The sequence below is a fragment of the Vanessa atalanta genome, chromosome 25, assembly GCF_905147765.1.
Source record: "Vanessa atalanta chromosome 25, ilVanAtal1.2, whole genome shotgun sequence".
NCBI lineage: Eukaryota > Metazoa > Arthropoda > Insecta > Lepidoptera > Nymphalidae > Vanessa > Vanessa atalanta.
In genome coordinates this window covers 2929120-2952544 of record NC_061895.1, presented here as the reverse complement: position 1 = coordinate 2952544, position 23425 = coordinate 2929120, and the positions used below count along the sequence as shown (strand labels likewise).

The window sequence follows — 23425 nt, the reverse complement described above, 5'->3', positions numbered from 1 at the left end:
ATAGAACAGTTCTAAAAATACGATTGGATATTACCAGAGTATAAAAATTTATCTAAACGCTTAACAAAACTGACATACTAATAACAGATTTATAAATTAAAAAATAAATTTTTAATAACATACATATACTTTAGCTTTACACTTTATATGCATAACAAATAAAACGATTCGTGTTATGTTTTTAGAAATCTGTTTAATAACTTTGTTATCAAGTCCATTTTATACTTTGTATGACTATCTTACAATGTTTATGTAGGTTTACGAGTCTCCTTTAATAATAATAAAAGATTTTATATACTCTATATGTTTGTTACATAGTCTATAAGGATCGTATAATTTATAAGTAACTTTTTATATTTTGTTATTCCAATTTCAATGTAATCTTCTTTAATGGTATTCATTTTCTATTTTTTATTTATAAAATAATTTCTTGGTGCAAATAGTTCCAGGTATATAATTTAAAATTATAGTCAGTTAAAAACAGTTCAAATCTTAACAAAGCTATGGTTAAGATTTATTCTTGACTATCTAGGATCGGACTGTTTCTTTATTACATAGTAAATTATAAACTTACAAAAGTATACACAACAAAGTCGCTGATTTTCTCACGTCGGTTCTTCTCAGGTTAAGGTATTCTTTTCCGAATCGGTTACGTTTTAATTAAACTATCAATATACATGATATGTGTGTACTTATTTGTAATATATTTAAGAGTATCTTTTAAGTTTTTGTCATTTGCAATTGAAGTCTGATGAATTGATCAATCAATATGTACATAATAAAAGACTTTGAATAAATTTAGTGAATATCTACATCATGACTTACCATAAAAATAGTGTAGTGTGTGATGTCTTTTATGACGGTACTTTTATAACGCGTAATAAAATAGACAAAAATGAAACTTATACTCTCAAGTTAAATGATGAAATAGAAAGTAATTTAGCACTAAATCGAATATGAAATTGACATATTAGCTAATTCGGCATGTATTAAAAAATATAAATAGCACACAGACGTACTGCAATGTACGTCTGTGTGTTATACCAGAAACGATAACCGAAGTGCCTATAATAAATTAACAAAGTTTGAAGTCAATTAGACAAACAATACGTGAACCTAAAATATGGTCTTAATGCAAAAGCTCCAATCCCTAGATATATTTCTGGTCACTTCCGGCACGATGGGAAAGTTCACCGTCCACCACTGATGACAAAACATTCATTTCAAACACGGGTCTATAAAACTTTCGAACCTGTAAACATTGGGCGCTACTGTTGAGAATATATTGACAGAAAAACTAGCCCAAGTTTTCAGCATTATTAGCTATTATGCCAATGTGCCCGTTTATTTTATTTTTTTAAATTGGTACGCAGTCGAGGAAAATGGGCGATCTGACAGTCAGTGGTCAACATCGCATAAAGACATTGGCCCGTAAGCAATATTAACCATTCCTTAAAGAACTAAGATGTTATATCCGTTGTGTCTCTTGTTACACTAGCTCACTCATCCTTAAAACCGGAACACACATACTCAGTGTTTTGCTGTTTGGTGATAGAATACGTGTTGAGTAGACTAGACGGTCTTCGTATTATGGCCTACCATAAAGTGAAGACAAGAACATACAGGGCGTCCCTAGAAATAGCCATACACTACAAAATGGCAGACGCTGTCTGTAACTTTGAAAAACCCGTTACTTCGGCCGTTTCCATTCTCTTAGTTCTGTATTTAAGAAATGTATAAATAAGCAAAATAAACGTATTTCTTTGTTGAAAAATTTAAATGTATTTTTAAAAGACGCTTAAATGCAACTTAAGAAGCTATTTAACACGAGAAATGTCTGTAATACGTTGAATAATTTGTAGAATTTCAAAATTGAACCTTATGTGTTTATGATAGAGTTCAATTACGATTAGCAAAGAGTTAATAGTTTCAGTAAAGCAAACATGACCTTTAGGTAATAGTGGGCGTTCAGTTCGGAAATGTCAACTCGGAAACGTTATTTAAGAGATATACAGAACCCGCAACAAGATTTAATTAGACGTTAAATGTGAACACATGATGATTTTTAAACAAATTATGCCGGTAAAATTATCCGAACTTTGAATATAAAATATCATGAATACGAATTCCATGATATTTATATGAACGCGGCAAATATATCGATTGCTTCTGATTCCTTTTTTAAGTATATACGAATATTTTTATATACACCTCCAATTAAGCCTTTAGTTTTTGCCAGTAGTGGGGACGACAATCGCCCAAAGGGGTCAGAATCGAACTTGAAACTTTTAACATCGGTAAGCGGCCTGTTAACCATTTCGGTTTTGACGCTATATACTTATTCTCTTAAATCCAAAAATCTAAATTTTTTTGCATTGAGTATACAGTAACAAGCCACATTTTTGTTACTGTCTATATAGTATACAGACTGGACGAACTATTGTAAGCTGATTAGAGTAATCAAATTTATACAAATGATGTAAAACCTCCTTTGTTTCATTCAACATTATTCTTTCTATCCATCACGCGAAAACATTGATATTATATCTTGATTGAATTAAATCTCTAGCACCCGAATCTATTCTGATATAATATTGTTGTTATTAGAAAATTATAAATTATTTTTTTATCAAGCTTCCTTCTTTAATTCCAATCACTCCAATATTTTAATGCCGTACTGAATGTATGTACCACAGTGAAATACACTGACAAACATATTAATTATTTAATTTATCACGATAGAATATATAAATTTAAAGACACCAGGAAAGACTTAGGAACACTCGCCTGATATAACGGTGTAATATTTACACTTCTAAAACTTATTATTCCGATTCAAATATCAATTATTAGGTTTTTTTTTTTAAATTAGGGTTATTTAGTGATCTTTCCTAGTTTACTATAAATATGTTATGACTGCCTCATTGATCTAGTGGCTTGATATAAGGCCACTGATTGCCGAGGTTCTGGATTCATGCCCCAGATCGGGCCGATAGTAAGTTATTGGGTTTTCCTGTCGGAAAAGTCTCCGTGACAGTCTGATGTTATAAAAATTCCAAGTGAACGTGCGTTGGTACTGCGCCAGAGCTCTTTCCAGTCGGATCCGTGTCGGATTAGCCATCTCATCAGATTATGAGAGTGAAGGAATAAAGATGCATCTGTGTTTGCCCACATATGTGCACTAGAATATGTCCTGTGCAGTTGGCTGGTCTCCCTTGAGATTGATCACCGTCACCGATTACGTTCAGGACGACATCATCACCATCATTGTATTAGTTACGTAAGTCATTAGTTTACTTGCAAAACGTAATTGACGTAACGCTTAAATATTATTTTGTAAAAATATTTTAATTTAAAGTTCTCTAGAGAACATTTATGCACATTCATTTTATGTTGAACATTCTGTAAACGTTTAATGGAATTTCTAGTTAAGCATCATATTAAACGAATCTAATTAAAAAATATGACTAATATTCTTTATTTGTATTAATACATTTTATATTATTATTTATATTATTATGATTATATTATTAATATGATTATATTATTTATATACTAGTTGTTCGTCCCATCGTCGTCAAAGTATGTATAATGAAGCAATTTACTCCGTTGTGGTCATGCTGGTGACAACTCGAAGATACCTTACAAAGCGCTCCCAGAAGAGTAGTTATTGGAAGCAGAGGTATATATTCACAATGGATAAAAAACTTCTTGAAAACTATAAAGAACGTGCATGGGTACTCCATGCACGTTCTTTCTTTCATTCTTTTTTCAGATCGAGACAAATATTGCTCATGATATGCAGAATATTGTCAAAAGATCCGAAATACATCATCATGACCCGCGACTTTGTCCTTCTCAGTCTTCGCTACGATAGAAATATCTTGTATAATGAGTTTTAAAGTATCGAATATAATATCAAAGGCATAGCAAAGAGAAGCTACTTAAAACAACCGTACCCTCAAGAACCTTGACTTGGTCTTTTGTTCGTCTGAAGGCGCACTTAACACTTCTAAGGCCGCTCGTCCTATTAAATGTTTGCGCCATTAAGCGATGTATTTGCATATTATTCTTAATTAAATAACTCTTTTTCATGGCGATTCTTAAATTCTAGTACTTTTATAAAAAAAAATGTACGAGTTAAGTTTTACAAAAAAAGCATATATCAAAACATAATCAATAGATAAGTTTTATTATTCTGTGTAAGATGTTTGGTGTTAATATTCTTCTAGGCTAGCTCAATTTAATTTTGTCATTAAATTGAATTTAAGAATTTTAAAAGTGTTTTTGTATTAAGTTCGTTTTAATTTTAATTAAGAAACATTTATTTAATGCTAGCAACCCAGGCCGGGTTCACATGGGTAATGTGCTTATCAAGAAAATATTATCTAAATATATTTACTATTTGACGTTTATTTTTGTAACGAAGTTTTACATGGCTTACAGTAGAGTAAACTAGCGGAAATCGTCACGTAAGAAAAATGCGTTATGATCCTCAAGAATAAATTTGCTTCTCTTTCTCTTTCGGTGGTGTACGGTTTTATATCATATTTTTCGTTATTGTTTTAATTCATACAGGATTTTAATAACAATTTTGTTGTTCTTATTTTATTATTCTTAAATTTTGTGAGTCAGTTATTTTCTTGTCTGTTATTTAGTACATCATATATATAGAAGGAAAACAAAAACGAAGCTTCGTTCCAACTGAGTGTCCAACGACACCTCTCGGAGTTCTTTTTCATTATTTATTTTGTTAAGGAAACAGACAGTACAAAGCATGACGTTTAAGCAAAATACGAAGATAAAACATTGACCAATACAGTTTCCAGAAGTAAACGATGTATGCATAATAATGCGAGCCAATGAAAAAAGAATTGTCAATTAGAATTCAAGAATTGTCAATTAATTATTTAATTAACAAAATGAGTGACAATTAAACTACAATATCAACAGGGACTAGGATTGATATATATACAAAAAAAAATCAATAATTATTACGGTACATAAATAAATAAATAAATAAAAATAAAAATATGTCCACAAAACTGCAAATAAATACATTTTATTAATAACATTTTGAATTAGACCATTAAAATAACCAATATTATCAGAAAACAGAAAAAAAGAACTAAAATTGAAATTAAAATTCCAATTTCAGCGATATTACGCTATGCTATTAACTGTTATGGACGACAAGGTTTATCTGTACCGAGCCTCAGTAATTGTCTGCTTTGTGAAGCGTCTCTTTCTATTTCCTACACATCCTATTCAAGAGCAGCCAGTTTTCTTATTCAGGCTCAACGCTTTCTTTCTCCTGGTTAAAGATTGTTCTAGAATAATTACGAATTAATACCGAAACGAACCTTAAGGACGCAACGACCACCTAACGAAACGGTTTTATGTTTATTTTTTTAAATAAATGTATGTAACTTAATAAATAAATAAATCACTTAAAACTATTATAGATTTACACAGCTGTTGCGCAGTATATAATTGCCTTGAAAACACATCTTGACACCTCCGAATTCTATGGATGACATTATAAAATTATTAAATATTTATTATTAAAAATATATATTAAAAATCACGAGACTTCTTTTATAATGCCTGACTAAAAACCTACTACTACTACTACGACTATACTAAGACGACGTACATAAAACTAATACCAGACTATGCAGCGCCTTTCGAAGTAGGTTTTAATATATAATTTTATTAAACAAGCTGATATGTTTAATTCATAGGTTTCATATGCTTTAAATCCACAACCACGGAAGAACATATTTTTTATAATTATGATCTAGAACATACATAAAAATATGTTAAAGAATTATACCCTGTTCAAGTTAGCTTGATCTTTTTGACAGACGGGCTAGTGATGAGAAACAGAAAATATAACATATGTAACAGTCGATGGAACGATGGAATCCGTAATTCAAATTAGAATTCAATTATTTTTTAACTTATTTTTACGAAAAGAGTTATACCAGCTAAAGAGATCCCAACCACTAGCCAAAGAGACCCCAACCAAAAGGACCCCGTTCGTAACAATAACTTATCAATGATCTTTAATAAGGATTTTTGTAATCGACATTTGTAGCACTGCCTGTTATTCGCGTCCCTAACGTCCGTCCGATGTAACATTGTACAAGCGTCTATTATTTGTAGTGTTTCTATTTAAATTTTACTTTTAAGCAATAATATATAATAGAAAATGTCTTGAACGCTTGAATCATTAAGAACTTTTGTATTATATGTATTTTTTTAAATATTTTTTACAATTTTTTAAATCATTAAATTAAGAAAATAATATGTTCGTCATTGCAAAGCTATGCCGATCAGAAAAAAATACATTTGTCAAAAAGATCAAGCTATCTTGTACAGGGTATAGAAGTTTATTCCCTTGATAAGCAGATGAATAATTATAATTTTTAATTATTCTCTCGACCACCTACTGATATCATAAAAAAAAAATATGATTAATATTATTAAAAAAAAAAAAGAGTTGAGATGACACATTGGTTAGAACGCGTGCATCTTAACCGATGATTTCGAGTTCAAACCCAGGCAGGCACCACTGAATTTTTATGTGCTTAATTTGTGTTTATAATTCAGCTCGTGCTCGGCGGTGAAGGAAAACATCGTGAGGAAACCTGCATGCGTCTAATTTCAACGAAATTCTGCCACATGTGTATTCCGCCAACCCGCATTGGAGCAGCGTGGTGGAATATGCTCCAAACCTTCTCCTCAAAGGGAGAGGAGGCCTTTAGCCCAGCAGTGGGAAAATTTACAGGCTGCTAATGCTAATGCTAATGCTAATTATTTAAAAAAATAAAAAGCTTTAAATGTTGAGGAATGTTAACGAACTTTAGACTTAATCATTCGTTCACTCGTTCAGTAATGACTGATATCCGCATACCGATTTAGAAAAACGCGCATCTGTTATATGTAATTGTAATTGTACACTGCAACACGTTCGTTAAAAATAAATTGTATCTGTTCAGGTGGGAAATGTGTATTTAGATTATCATTGAGATCATTCGCTCTTTTCATCTTTCAATATTAGATAATGCGTATAATTTATAAGTGGGCGTACAGCATCACCCTTTGGATGGGTTTTTCAATTAGGTTAACTTATGATTATAGTAGCGGCACGCTATGATGGCCGTTTTGACGTTTGCCCGCTCATGAAGTTTCGTATTTAATAAATAATTACATCAAAGGAGCAAATTGTTGTTCTTTATTGTCAATAGTGTTGTGCAGTTAGTCATAAAATTTATCGAATGTGATTTCTAAACTTCAAATATTAGGGTACCGCGAAGATAACTTTTTTTTTTGCGTTAACGTGTACGTCACACTCTCACACTCGACCTCGTAGTCGGTGTTATATTAGTGTTGACAGTAAATATATGTTTATTGTTGAAAATGATAATAGAAATAATATGAGTATTCAGAACAGGCAACAGAATGTACCTACATCATTACATGGGAAAGACGAAAGAGGATTTCCGGTCATTAGAGTAACCTTCACCATCACAACTCAACTATGTTAGATCCTGTAAGTGTATTTAGAAATCAGGTAGAAAAACGATATAATGATCAAAGTTCAAAATGTGAGCGGCGAATATGTACGGAACCCGCGATTTTTATGTGTGGAAATTGTCCTGATTGGTTGGTGTGGGCCCAAATTAAGGGATATGCTGCAAGGCAGAATACAGAACCCCCATTTACCACAACAAAAATGCTAAAAAATTTTAGAAAAAGCTTGTGAACATGTGACTATAGAAAAATGGGAAAAGGTTGTAAATAGAACTATTAAACTAATAAAGGACGATTATGAAATAAATGTGAAAATAGATAATAATTTAGAAAATGAACTTATAATTAATGTGAGTGACGATAGCAGTGAGAGTGAAAGCAGCAATATGGACGACTCCGATTAAATATAGCCACTAGTGTTTTTGGTTTCTTTTTTTGTATCAATTTATTTCTTGTATGTAATGTGTTTATAAAGTTATTCATTCTAATTCCAATTTTTGATTTAAATTGATTTCGTTCGAATACATTACTTAAACTTATTTTATATTTTTTTTATTAAACCTTTTTAATCAGATACTACTTGCAACAAAAACTTGAATTAAATTACTTACAAAAAAAAAAGATTTGAATATATTATATCGATAATAAATTTACATTTCAAATCACTTTTTTAATGTGTCAAAACGGCCATCGTATCTTGCCGCTAGAATAAAGTCGTGTGAACTTTTTTTTTCTGGCAATTTAAATTTAAATATATTAAATGTATAGAAATTAAAAAAGGAACATACATTACATTAACAGCCTGTAAATTTCCCACTGCTGGGCTAAGGCTCCCTTTGAGGAGAAGCTTTGAAGTATATTCCACTACGCTGCTAAAGTGCGGATTGTGTGACATGTGGCAGGTTTCCTCACGATGTTTTCCTTCACCGCAGAGCGCGAGATAACTTATAAACATAAATTAAGCACATGAAAATTCAGTAGTGCTGGCCTGGGTTGGAACCCGCAATCATCGGTTAAGATGCACGCGTTTTAACCACAGGGCCATCTCGGCTCACAGAAATTTAAAATAATTAACAATTATTAAATTTAAATATATCAAGTATATATAAATAAAAAAAGGAAGATTTGAAATAAACGGAATAATACGTTCCCCAGCCTACTACTACTTACTATTAAACCCTATCGTATATTCAAATAATCTTCTTATACTATTATATATAATAATCTTCTTAGACTAGAAAAGATAAATAGAAGAACAAACATATATTAATGCCACAGTATGTTTATATGAACAAAATAATAAAGCATAAACCTTTTGTCACATAACAACAATACTTCATTGTCGTTCCCACTTATTATAATAATCCTAAGCCTCTTATGTTGAGTTAGTCACATGTTAAAAGGGAACATAGCATTATAAACATAGAAGTATTAGAAAATTTATAAAAAAACGGGTATCGTTATATTGTGTAATTGCTAATGGCTACAGTACCCGAAGTACTGGGTTCAATCTCAGAGACGTAGGACATGGTACAGTCTATAAAAAAATATCGGATATTCTGTAAAATTTTCCGCATCACATAACTATTATACTACGAGTACATCAAAACATCATTATTTAAAAAAAAAATGTTTAATCGCCCGATCACACAGTGGTCAGTGTAGGTGGTCTTTATACCGTGGAACTGTTGATTGGTTCACTTATAAAACGTTAACCTTGCTGGTACCGAGTCCATCGTGTGCCAGAGGAAGTAGTTCCTGAGATTAGCGTAGTAAATATATAAGTAGATCTATATATTATAATTAAAATTTAAAAATAGAATCATTCTATAAATGGCAAGATTTTTTTTTTTTTCTTAAATTAGGATTGAGCTAAGCCTAAAAAGAGTAAATACTAAAAAAAAATGTATGTCAAACTAGGCTGTAATTGTTATATATTCGGCAACACTATTATAACGAGTACTCTCTGTACTCTGTAATACTTTGGATTAATAATCTAACCATTGGAATCTAATAAATAAATAAATAAATGGCGGCTTAACAAAGGCCTCCTTTTATAGAATAGTTTTAGATCTTCACCATAGTGCACCAATGCTAGCTGGTGGATACGCATGTAGCGGAACTCCATCTAACACATGCAGGTTATTCGAGATAAATTGTTAGCGATTCTTGCCCGGGTTCGAACTAACAATATCCAGTTTGGATTAACACGTTTCAATCTACGCTGTCTCTGTACATGCTCTCTTTAAAAAGTATCAACACAAGTACATGTTTAAATATTAAAACTTGACATACAAAACGAGATAAAAAAATAACATCTGTTTTGCGTATTATGTCATAAATGCGTGTGTTATGAATCAGTGACGTCATATCATCGTTTTATACATCTATGAACAAACATCCAAGTCCAAAGTTAACTAACAACATATATTGGTGTTGGAATTACTTGGTGGTCTCTTGGTAGCACTCATCAAACATTCTACCGCCAAACAGAAGTCAGTATTATTGTGTTCCGGTTGAAAGAGCGTATGAGCCAGTGCAACCAAAGGCACGAGAGACGTAGGGATTAGACGAAGGTTGTGAAATGGTGCTCATTCCAAACGAATTTTATTCGAGCAGCTTCCTTTTCAAAGGTGTACCAACCACAGGACGAGTAAAGACAAATGCACTTCGACGTTGAAATGACGTGATATGTTTGGACGACATCTTGAATAATATCTGGTAATCATTATGGATTTGGACGAAATTGTTATCAGAGCCTTAGAAATTTTAAAACTTTAGGTTATATGAGTAGATAAGTAATAGTATAAAACAAAGTCGCTTATCGCTGTCTGTCCCTATGTACGTTTAGATCTTTAAAATTTAACAAGCGATTTTGAAGCGTCTTTTTAATAGATAGATTGATTCAAAGGAAAGATTTATATGTATAATACATGCACAATATAGTCGAGAAACACTAATAATTATAGAGGTTTCCAAAGTGATGTCGTAAATAAAAATATTGCAAATGCTGACTCAACCCTAGAAAATAGATCAAAATAATGTACTACAGTATTGTACACCTTAAAAAGGCCTTCAAAAAAGTCCGCGATGGTATGTGTCTATTTCTTAGGGATAACCCACAACAACCATTTTTTATTCTTTACTTTCTACGAGAAATAATGGCTTATTTTGGAAGCGATTTTAAGCAATAAATTTTTCCTTATCGAATTAAGTACCTGAAATACATTGTACCTTTAATACAGATCAACAGATTACAGAAAGAATGTTACAATAGCATATAAATGTAAATATGTAAACTTATAATACTTTGTAATGTGGTTTTTGTTATTTCTGTTCTTTACTTTTCTTTTTTTTTCTCTCCTTTCAATGTCGAAATATTGTTACTTAATGTTAATCAAGCACTTTAATATTTAATTATATAATTGTAATCGGAGCAAGAACGCTATGCATGCAGTTTTTGCTTTTGAATGGGTGTACATAATGTATCTTATTTTGTACATGATTTCATTGGTGTGTAATTTATGTAACATCCGCTAGCAAAACATAATAAATAAATAAATAAATAAATCAATAGGGCCCTTTACAACGTCTAATTTAAATGAATATTTTTGGAAATATTACAGACTTAAAGCGCAGTACATAGCGCAGGACATAGCAGTTTGTATTATCTAACGACTGAAAAACTGTGAACGAAAAACGTGAAAGACATTATTTTGTAGTATATTTAGTGGCAGCATTGCACCCGTACGAAGCCGGGGCGGATAGTATATATTATATAACTGTGCGTGAGCTAATTCTTTAAACCTATTTAAACTTTAAACAAAATAGGCAACTATTATAGTCAGTTTACAACTTATTAATAAAAGCTTCGCAGGCTTTAATATCGATAAAGCCCAACTTAAACTTTTAATCGGTTCCAGAAAATTGGGGCATTTCAGAAGAGCTCTATTACTATGCTACATGTATTGTGTATAGTATACCATATGATTTCATAGCTGGGTAAAATATATATTTATATGACACACATTTCGTAACGATACAAATAGTGATATACATATTTAGGGCTTCGATATAAGTATTAATGTCGATAAAACTTAATTTAATACTATACTATTGTCTTAGTCGTGATTTGTATATCTGAACATACATACATTACACACATTAGCAGCCTGTAAATTTCTCACTGCTGGGCCACGCTCCAATGCGGGTTGGTGGAATACACATGTGGTAGAATTTGCAGGTTTCCTCACGATGTTTTCCTTCACCGCCGAGCACGAAATGAATTATAAACACAAATTAAGCAATTATTATTAATAATTTTACATTTAATTAAATTTACAAATATACATTTTTTGTCTGTTAAATAATAATTGTTTATTGATTTTGCGCCATTTCCAGATAAAGGGACCAGCTAAAAACCAGAACTGTGTTTCGATTCGGTTAAACTGAACTCGCTATTTTTGCCACATAACAGTATACGTAAAATTTAAATTGTCATTATCATTAATTAATTTCCTACTAGCGACCCGACCCGGCTTCGCACGGGTGCAATGCTGATACTAAATATACTACAGAATGTCTTACAACGTTCATAGTTTTTTAGACATTAGACAATACTAACCGATAATCACTTCAGAAACCTCTAAAGTTTTCAGTGTTTTTCTACTATATCGTGCATGTCTCATACATATAAACTTTCCGCTTGAATCAATCTATCTATTAAAAAAACCGCATTAAAATCCGTCGTATAAATTTTAAGATCTTTGAGAAGACTTTGTTTTATGCATACTATGTATTGATCAGTTTCTATCCAATAGCAATCTCGTTGGACTAGTGGCTAGATATAAGACTACGGAACCCGAAGTATTGGGTTCAAGCTAATACAAAATGATGGGATTTTCTGTCGAATAATTCTCAGTAACAGCCTGGAGTCTGGAATCTAGAAGTGGATATATTCCCGTGCCTCGGGAAGCAAGTAAAGCTGTCCTGCGCCTGAACTCTTGCAGGTCATGTCGTCCCATCAGATAATAAGAGTGAGGAAATCGAGAGTGCGTATGTGTTTACGCACACACTCGTGTTCTATAACCCTGTAGGTTATTGATAATTCGACATACTCCCGTTATGAGCTGATATGGGTGGTGAGGGTTATATTGATACTTTTTTTTTTTAATAAATTTTTATAGTTGTAATTTTTACTTATTTAAAACATAAACTAAAATACGTGAAAACTCAAAAATGGTTTACTTTTGCATAATTAATACGAGAGTCTAAATTATCGTAAATAGTCACCCCCATCACCTCCTAATGGGAATACGTCCAATTACCAATAGCCCTGTATATTGCTCCCGTGATCGAAGTCGATCAGGACGACATCACATCATCAATAGAAATTGACAACCCTACCCTACATTACACTAGTAATTTAAATCTATCAACGAAATTACACCAATAATTTTAGTTTATAATAATCAAAAACGAAATCAATATGAGATTTATGAATGAACATGCAGCTACCATTACTTAATCAGAATAATTGTTATTGAAACATTTGTTAAACGGGGCAACCCTGGACCGCGTTAAGTCAACAATTTAATTTTAGCCAGTCAAAATTGATGCATATACTCCGATTTAAACCATTACGAAAACGATATGAATTAATCAGAATATCTTAACGCTAGGAAATTACTTTTACCATAAGAGTTTATTATTATTAAAAATTTGCATTGGTAATAATAATACCAGTACACAGAATATTTATTTATTACTTGTTTTATTTTATAAATATTATAATCCTGAAGCTAAATATCCAATTCACAAAAATCTATTCTCATTCCACGCGCGACTCTCTTTTGTTTTTTTAATAATCGTTTTGCGCGGGAAAACAACTTGTATTACTTTTTAAAGCCATACGAATGACGTTCTGAAATCGATTACATATTTATAAAATCGGATACAATAACAAAATATGAGTTTATTAAATATATAATTATAATATAAATGTAAATATATAAATAAGTATTTCTAACAGGAATATTTAAAAATGTATTAAAGGTATCGTGGGACACCCGGATGGAACGAAGTTACTTTTGCTGAAATAAAAAAAAAAACAGACAGTGAAATAAATTAACAACGTTATAGAGTTAAAACCAAAATCAGAATAAACTTTATTCAAGTAGGCAACTATTAAAAGTAAAGCTAGCCAGCAAGCGGCAAGAAACTCAGTAGTTACTCTTTTTCAATATCTAAAAATACAGTCATGTTAGTTAAATACAATTATGTATGTATGTTATGACTCCTGCCTGGAAGTCAACGAGCATTAACTCCACGCTTTTTTATTATCAATATACTCTTGTATCGAATAATATGCTTTCTTTACCAATGTATTTTTTACAATTGACTTGAATCTATGAAACAAAGTTAAAAATGTCTGCGGAATATTATTATAGAAGCGGATACCTTGCCCCAAGAATGATTTATTGACAAAGAATGAAATTGTTATTAAAATGCGGTCTGGATTCAAGTTTACTTTAAGAAAACCATGTTTAATAGAAGGTAGGTCGCCTGGAGGCGGCATATCGCTTTTTCTTCACGTGACTATTTCCACCAGTGCACTCTACTTAAACCACGTAGAAGAACTTCGTTCCAAAATTTCTTTATTTCATTGGTTTTTATTTTGTTTGAGAGATGTTAATTTCATTAAAAAAAAATAGGCAGAAATTTTTAACTTTGCCGTTTCATAAATTCAAATCATTTGTAAAAAATACATTGGTAAAGAGGGCATATTATTCGATACAAGATTATACAGATGATAAAAAAGCGTGGAGTTAATACTCGTTGACTTCCAGGCAGGATATATTACATACATATATAATTTAATTGTATGTAACTAACATGACTGTATTTTTAAATATTGAAAAAGAGTAACTACTGAGTTTCTTGCCGGTTCTTCTGCGTAGAATTTACATTCCGAACCGGTGTGGTAGCTTCACATAATATAGTCTGTTAAATGACGATTCAAAAGTGCTTGTAAAAGTCTACTTGAATAAAGTATATTTTGTTTTTTTTTTTTTTTATTACGATACACGGTAGAAGAACTGTTCATAAAAATGCTTAACCTAGGCTTTGCGTTTATAAAATGTATAGGAGCAGAAGCATAAGCCCTATATTTATTAAAAGACAAAACGAAGTTTACGCTTGTCACGTCAATATTCTAAATTTAAATTTCAACTAAATTGTTTATTATAAAGCTGTGAAACTGCGAAGCGCTGCTACTTATATTATATAATAAAACTTTTTCTTATATATATTATATATTAATAAAACTAGCTGTCCTAAAATTATTAATACTTGATTTTTTTTAATATTAATATATATTTTGGAGAACTAGCAAATGGGCTATCTGATGGTAAGTTATCACCACCGCCCATAGACAATGGTGCTGTAAGAAATATTAACCATTCTCTACATCGCCAATGCGCCACTAACCTTAGAAAGTAAGATATTATGTTCCTTGTACCTGTAGTTACACTGGCTCACTCACCCTTCATACCGGAACCCAGCAATACTAAGTACTGTAATGTTTGGCGATAGAATATTTGATGAGTGGGTGATACCTACCCAGACGGGCTTGCAAAAACGGCTTACCAACAAGTAAAATTGTATAAAATTAATTAACTTAAGTAGCGAAGGTTACAATGACATCTTAATTTATAATTTATATATATAACTATAAAGAAAATTACATATCCCAGAAAAAAGAATTGGGTATGCTGGCGACATTTTACTAAGCGAAAAATATTTACTTTTGTCAACCCTAATTGCATTTATGGTATAAATCATCATATTAAAAATAGTGACGACAGTAATTACATTATGATACTATATGACATTTAAATGAAACTCTGTATTTATATAAAATATCTGAAACAAAGCTGTTGGCAGCCCTGCGCTGCATTTGATCAACAATGTTAATTTTAGCCAGTCGAAATCGCGATGCTCAAGATAACGTACAACGTTCAGACTGACGTCTTCCAACTAAATCTCTGTGCTGATTTCTTGAGTGAAAACCGTGCTATCTGCTTTCTGAAATTAAACACTGTGGTCGCCGCGTCGGTTAGAAAGTAACCATGCTTAATATCCCTTATAAATATAATAAATTATTCTAATGGTTCAGTGAGTGATTGTGTTTTGTTTTGTTAAACTGTGGTTCGTTTCGGATTTGCGTGCTGAAGTTATTTTTTTCTGTTAAGGTAATACAAACTTTATTTATTTTTTTAAGGTTTCATAATATATATTTTTTTTTGTTTTTCAAATAATGTTATTTTATTATCTGACCGTCTCAAGCATTTATATTTAAAAAAAAAAAAGTTTTTATTTAAAAATATTAAGATTTTTTTTTAACAAATGATGAACAAAATTTGTGTCCAAAATATTTTAATATAAAATATATATATTAATAAACGTTTTAAATTATAAAAACATTACATTAAAAGTATTAAAATAGTTTGTTTCTGAAAACATGATTATTCACTTGTCTAATGGAATAAATCATTGCAATTTAGTTCGTTGCGATTATTTATTAAAAACTTATATTATATAAAAAACTTTAAAGTAAGTTTTAATAACGACACTATGATTTTAATTCAATATATATAAATATATATAACTTTAGTTCTTAAGAAGTGTGAAACCTTGTAACTGAATTTTAAATCAGTTCTATGCAATCGATTGAACACACAATTTTGGTGCAGTATAACAAAATCGTAACTCACCGCAGAACACGGTTTTGAAACGTCCAATAGTGTTAGGCGACATTGAATGTAATATTAATTACATTTAAAGGATATAGATATCAAAATAGCGTATCGCTATTAATCTGTTTTTTAATTTCACGAGTGAATTAGGAAGTGAGTTTTCCCAGAATAGCGCTGCTGGTGATTAGCCAGTATGCGATGAAATAATACTTTAGTTATATTTATATTTTATTTACATTTAAATGCTTATTAATAGATATTTTTTGTACATTTTCATCATTAATGAAAGAAGTTTGTACTGCGTATTTTATAATAAAATATAATATTGTAGATTGACATGATATTTTTAATCATATATGCATTTTTTTTATTTAACTGGTAAAACGGAATCGACGTCCCCCATATGAAGTAAAAAAGTGGGATTCGCTGTTGCCGAGAGCTGTAGCTTTAGTTACTTTGGAGAATACCCACTAAAAAGACAACGGTACCGACTACTTTTGTTCGGAGATAGAGACGTCACATGATCCCTTGCGCAGACACCCGTGAGATACTTTAGTCTTAATATTTCGATAAAACCTCTTTTAATACGATTCGAGATAAAGCATAAAATTTTGTACAATAAAAATTTGTAGAAATCGCCAATATAAAACATTCAATATGTCGTTCAATATATACATATGTCAATACATCCGTTATAGAGGCATACAATATCACATAAGTCACATCGTCACGCTGATTGACGAATGGAAAATAACGTAGACAATTGTTTATTTTTAAGCGATCGTTTTGTTCAACATTTCTAGTGAGTAATTCGTTTGCTTTCTCATATAAAACGACCTATCACTAATTTAACAAACAATTTCATTAATTCTATTCATTTGCCTGTTGATTTTTAATGATATACACAATACGCGCAATCTATGTAACGTCGGTCACTCACTGTAAGATTCGATTTTGAACATAACGTTACAGTGCTGCCTCACTGACAGACGAGCATTCGTAATGAAACAATTTAACATTCACCTGCAGTCGAATCAGCTGTTTTTACAATGTGTTACAAATTGTATCATTACAGATTGCGCACTGTAATTTCCGGTTCTTATCTGTCACTGATGTAATGTTACAAATTGTATCAAACAGGTTGTGCACTATAAAGCTCGCATCTTTTTTGTAACTGATGTTATGTTACAAATAGTATCATTACAGTTTAGAGGTTATAGTATCATTACAGGTACTGTAATGTTTGGTTATTTTCACTCGCCGGTGTAATGTTACAAGGAGAATAATTACAGGATTGCACATTGTAATACACGATTTTTCTCTCACTGATGTTGTGTTACAAATAGTAACATTACAGGTTGCGCACTGTATTGCTCGGTTCTCCTCATTCACTTATAAAATGCTCAAATCGGAACTATCACTATGTATACGAAGTCTTTGAATAAGGCTACTGAGATGTTCGCGACTATTTGCATTACTTTAATCGATATATATTTGAATATATATTTGTCACACAAAACAAAAGTATCTCTCTCTCTCTATCTAAAATAAAAATTAAAATTAAAATTGACCGTTATTGAAATAATGTAAAGTGAAAGAAAACCTCTAAATAAATATAAAAAGAGTTTCGTTATTAAATTCAAATTATTATAATAATTTATACAACAAAGTAAGAGATGTCACGACAGCTTAAGAGATAATCTTACTCCCTATGAGCACCAAGAAAATATACTGCATAGGATCTTTTGAATCGTCAATTTAAACGATTGAATTGAATTCAAATTATCATAGTACTATTATTTCGGAATTCAGATCGAGATAAATTGGCAAGAAACTCAGTATTCATTCTTGAAGAATAATATAATGATGCTATGTTAATTAAATTATTAAGGATCTGAACTCATAATGATTTAATTTAAAAACTAAATAATAATTAAGATTTCTGACCTATTATAAAGTTAAGTGTAGGAGTTGGTGTACAAAAATTAATTATATTATTCGACCGTTAAAATAATACTTTGAATAGCTGTATTTCTGTTTAAGGGGTAAGTGTACCAGTATACTGAAAGGCATAATATCTTTGATTCCATAATTGGCGACGCATTAATGGTGTAAGAAATGGTTTATACTTCCTGCCAGTAACAGTGTTATAAGCATATATACACACAAACACACACACGCAACCACACACACTCACGCACACATACATACATAACCAATCGGAACAATTTTGTGAGTCATTTTAGCGGCTGTTAATTGGCTCACGATGTCAGACCGACCGTGCTACAGACCCTCCACAGACTATAAAAGAGTCGGCTAGCACACATCCATACCTAACATAACATACATACAATCTTTAGATAAAGTAATTATTCTTAACACTAAGGATTTTCATAGTAGATACATTTCTTTTTAATAAATAGCTAATGTATCTTCCAAATATTATTAACAATAAATATTACTCGTATACACAAAAATAAAAAATAAATCCTGTATTAGCCGAACGTAGAGATCCCTCAGTTTTTTTCGTAGAGGATCTTACGAAAGCTTTTCTCTGACAACGGATGACAAAGTGAATCCGTAGAAATATAGATGTTTCTGGAAGGAATCCCTTAATGGGATTATCACGTCTTTTATATTTTATACTCTTAACATAACAATTTCTATATATATATATATATATATATAAATATGTTATAACATTTTTTTATTTTATTTATATTCATACGATATCTACATATATTATATACAAATAAACCGATAAATACAAAATTTACTTGCTCAGTTTTGAACCGCAACCACCGTTTAAGATTCGTGTTCAAACCACTGAGTCGTGGCTCTCACACTCACACCCTACATTAAAATAATCAACATTCATAATTACAAAGTCCAGATATATTTGTTTCAGACAGCCGGCTGCACATTAGTTTGATATTGGTCGAACTTGAAGAAATTTCCTAAGCAGTGATGTGTAACGCTGATATTGATCGGTACAAGCCGGCTCTGCGAACACCACGCTCATTACCCGTAATACACATTTATTTTGCATGTTTACTATATGTATACTGTATATATATTCGTCTTATATACACCAGTTCTTCCCAAACTTTGCCTGGACGAGATCGCTTTTATCAATAAGGCGTTTTGTGCAGTATCATTATTGTATTGTTATTACTGTTACGTATTGTTATGTAATAAAGTGTATCATTGTTATTATATTATATATATTTGTATATATTTTCATGTATATTAACACTGCTATTTCGTTAATATTAGTTTATATATTTCTTTGACTGTATCATAAATGAATCGCCATAGAAACTCTTACTAGATAGACATTAGACTGTCTTAAGAACATCCGTTATTTATAAAATGCTACGTTTAATTAAACTAAATCGAATCAGAATAATGAATATTGTTTGCCACAATTTTAGACCAAGGTACGATTTAAGAAAAAAAAGTAGTAGCACGTTCAGTGTAAAAGCATTTCCTATCAGAAATGATTTACTTAAGCTTTAAGTACAAAAAAAATCATAATGTTCAAATATCGGCCAAATGACAATTAATTAAAAAAAGCCCAAGTTATTATAAATATCTTCAATATAAATGAATTAAATAAAATAATTTTAGTCGATTTTCAAATATTAATAGTTAATCTTCCATTTATTTTATTTATTTACTGACGAATACTTATATAAATATTTATATATACATACACCTACGACTACTTACCGTAATACATTACATACCATTACTGTCACCACTTCCGGGTAGGAACCACAGATTATCATTCATTCTACCGCCAAACGTTAATATTTTCCGGTATATTAAATATCATACAACAATAAAATATTATATATGTATCTCTTGTCGAATGATCTAAATTATAATACAAGTATGAATAATAATGTGAATGAGCCAGTATAACAACAGGCTGTGTACTGAGCGAGATGGCCCAGTGGTTAGAGCGCGTGCTTAACCGATGATTGCAGTTTCAAACCCAGGCAAACACCATTGAATTTTCATGAGCTTATCGTATCTAATTTCAACCAAATTCTGCCACATGTGTATCCACCAAGTCTGCATTGGAGCAGCGTGGTGGAATATGCGGGGTAAGGATTCCCTTCGAGGAGAATGTTATATAGTCCAGCAGGGGGAAATTGTCAGGCTGTTAATATAAGTGTGTAATGTAGCAGGCACAAGGGATAACAGCTCAGTTCACAAAGCTGGTGTCGCATTGACGATGTAAGAAATGGTTAATATTTCTTACAGTGTCCAATGTCTACGAGCCATGGTGACTACTTACCATCAAATGACCCATTTGCTATAAAATAAAATAAAAAATGTTAAGCCCGTTAATAGCCTACGGCAAATGCACAGGATTAAATTCCGCCACGCTGATGCGGTGTAGATTTGTTTCTATAATAAATTTAATAATTATTAAATAATAATCATTATGTGCTTTATAATTTTATGAAAGGAAATAACGTTTGGTTGTCATAGTACTAGTGGCCAAAGACTTAGGTAACTTAGGTTGATACAGGTAACATATGTCTAGCTTTGGAGCCAAGTATTTAATTATTTTAATTCTAAGCTTAGCAAGCAGCGCACTAAGTGCTGGTTTAAAGAGTGGAAGGATTAACTCGGCCAAAACACTTCAGCCCCATGATTGCATACATACGATTATATACTTCCTTCAGAGCCGATGTGCGGACGAAGGTGAGATCACGTGACTCATTTCCATTGGATAAAGTAAATAAAAACACAAAACCATTTTTGCTGTAATATGTGATTCTTTGTATAATTAATTTGCTTAATTTTTATCGAAAAATTTAAATAATCCGTCGTATTAAAAAAGGTTGTAAATTATACGTTCTGTAGAGAAATCTACATCTACAAAATGGTAAACTATTAAAGGACCAACCCATGAATAAAATATGTCACGCGCTGACTAGACGAGCACTCACGGCATCCTATTATCTCCGGGTGCTTTGTCCTGTCTTGTGTTTTATTTGCAACTGTAGTATTGAAGTATATCTTGGCCTACTTTCTGTACTTTTATGAGAGCACAAAGGCAGACGCTTAGAAATCATTTGATTCGTAATCTTATAGGTATCACCGTAGAATTATAATCTATCTCGCGAGATTGTAAACTGTCGAAATATTGTGAACGGTGATTTAACTCTTAAATTTCGATAGTTTAATATATTTCGGTTAGGTTACGTTAGTGTTTATAATTTAACTGAAATTATATTATTAATAATAACCGTAATATACCAAAAAGGTATATTACGGTTCACCAACTTTCGACAAATAATTTTACAATGACATATACATTAATATCACTATTCTAGCTCATAAGTATTTAAATAAGTTTATAATTTAGATTTCAAAATATTTCACAGACACCACATGATTCATAGAGGCATAATAATTAGGCTTATAAAAATCTTATTCATTACAATTTAAACAATAACATGTCTTAATAAGACTAGGTCTGAATAAGAAATAACATAATACTTTGCTAAAACCTGTGTTATTTGGATAAATAACATCCAGGGAACGCATACCGAATTTCGCCTTCCAAACCTTGTTTATAAGTAAATTTTTACTATTTTTCTATCGTTGTTAAAAATGGAGTTCAGACGTTTTCACCTTAAATAAAAACGTCTAAACTAAACTAAATAATTCGAATAGTTTTTGTATCTCGTATAAAGTAAGGGCTACCAGCAGGTGGATATTAAATCTTTCAACGCATCCTCCTAAAACTAAATCGAGAACAGATCTTTAGAATATTTCAGTATATTTTTTGAATGGCATCTGCGGTATCAAAATGTTAACAGTATCGTTTAATGTATTGTTCACAAATATATACAATTCTTTATTAACATGTTATTGTAGTAGTGTTTGTTTGTTCGTACGTTAAGGCAACTTTACTTGAATGAGTTGGTATAGAGGTATCGCTTTGGTCAATCAAATGTTTGGTATATTCAGCAATATTATAAACACTCCATCAACCGTTAGAGTGAACCCACAAGTAAGTCAGTATATTTCAACCAGAGTACCAAGTAATGTTGGTTAACACAATTGCCATATTTGATTCCATTGATCTGGACATAGAGGTGGTCAGGTTGTTGTTATTGGCATTATTTGCCATATTTGTGCAAATATAATCAAGTAGGTTCTCTATGTATTGTGGTATTTGGACAATAAATGCAAATCAACGAACAGGATATGCCAATTGTAATTAACCTATAAACTTTAAAAAATAATTCGTTTCTGAATTTGACGGTGATATCAAATTGATCTTATTCAGTGTTTACTTATTACATAAACAACTAAGTCAATTTCCGTTATAATCAATAGAAATATTATTTTTAAATTTAAATGGAATTCATACATCCAGTGTGGCCTCAGCTTTATAAATGACGTCATAGGCATATTTCGTAGTTTATCACTGTTTCATTGCACATACATCTTGTTTGTTACGGGTTCAATGCCATTTCAATCATACATCAAAATATATTGGATTTCTGCTGAGTATTTTTTTCTTATCGTTCGAATAACCAAACTCGATTATGAGATTTTCATAATGATCGTCAATAAAGATTTCCTGTGTTTATCGTCTTAGATCCGTTTGCTATATTGAAAAAATGATTTGATTTGCTTACGGATAGTAGAAATATCTTATTGCCGTTTTATTTTTTATTTAAACGCAGATGATGATATATTATTAATATTTTTATCCCAAAGAGTGAAAATACAAGGAATAAAATTCTTTTTCAGCTTGGGTATTTTATTTATTATTTATTTTGTCAGAGTAGGTACTCTGTACTCTTAAATACTCTTAAATAGGTATTTAAGTCATTTTTTTTACAAATTTTATATTATTCGTAGCCTTTTGATCTTTGAGTATATAGTATATTGTAGTTTTAACCACAGATTAAGATTTCATAAGAAACTTTAATGAAACTCGAACTTCTATATTTTACAATAAGATAGCATTTATATTAACTTGACAATAGTTTTATTATTCCGTATAATATATATTGTGTAGTCCCAAAGTTATTAAATCCATTAAACAGTCTAAATAGGCACGAAAAGATGGCAATTTCACTTTATCCTGAAAA

The 23425-nt window shown here is 31.0% G+C and overlaps 1 protein-coding gene across 4 annotated transcripts in view; it reads left to right on the top strand.

The window, feature by feature from the left end:
- The first annotated feature begins 15518 nt into the window (after window positions 1-15518).
- The window catches only part of LOC125073822, a 64301-nt gene continuing 56394 nt past the window's right edge, over window positions 15519-23425 (top strand). For all 4 annotated transcript variants that reach the window (XM_047684915.1, XM_047684918.1, XM_047684917.1 and 1 more), the window contains exon 1: window positions 15519-15791. The gene's annotated coding sequence lies outside the window, so the exon portion shown is untranslated. The remainder of the gene's footprint in view (window positions 15792-23425) is intronic.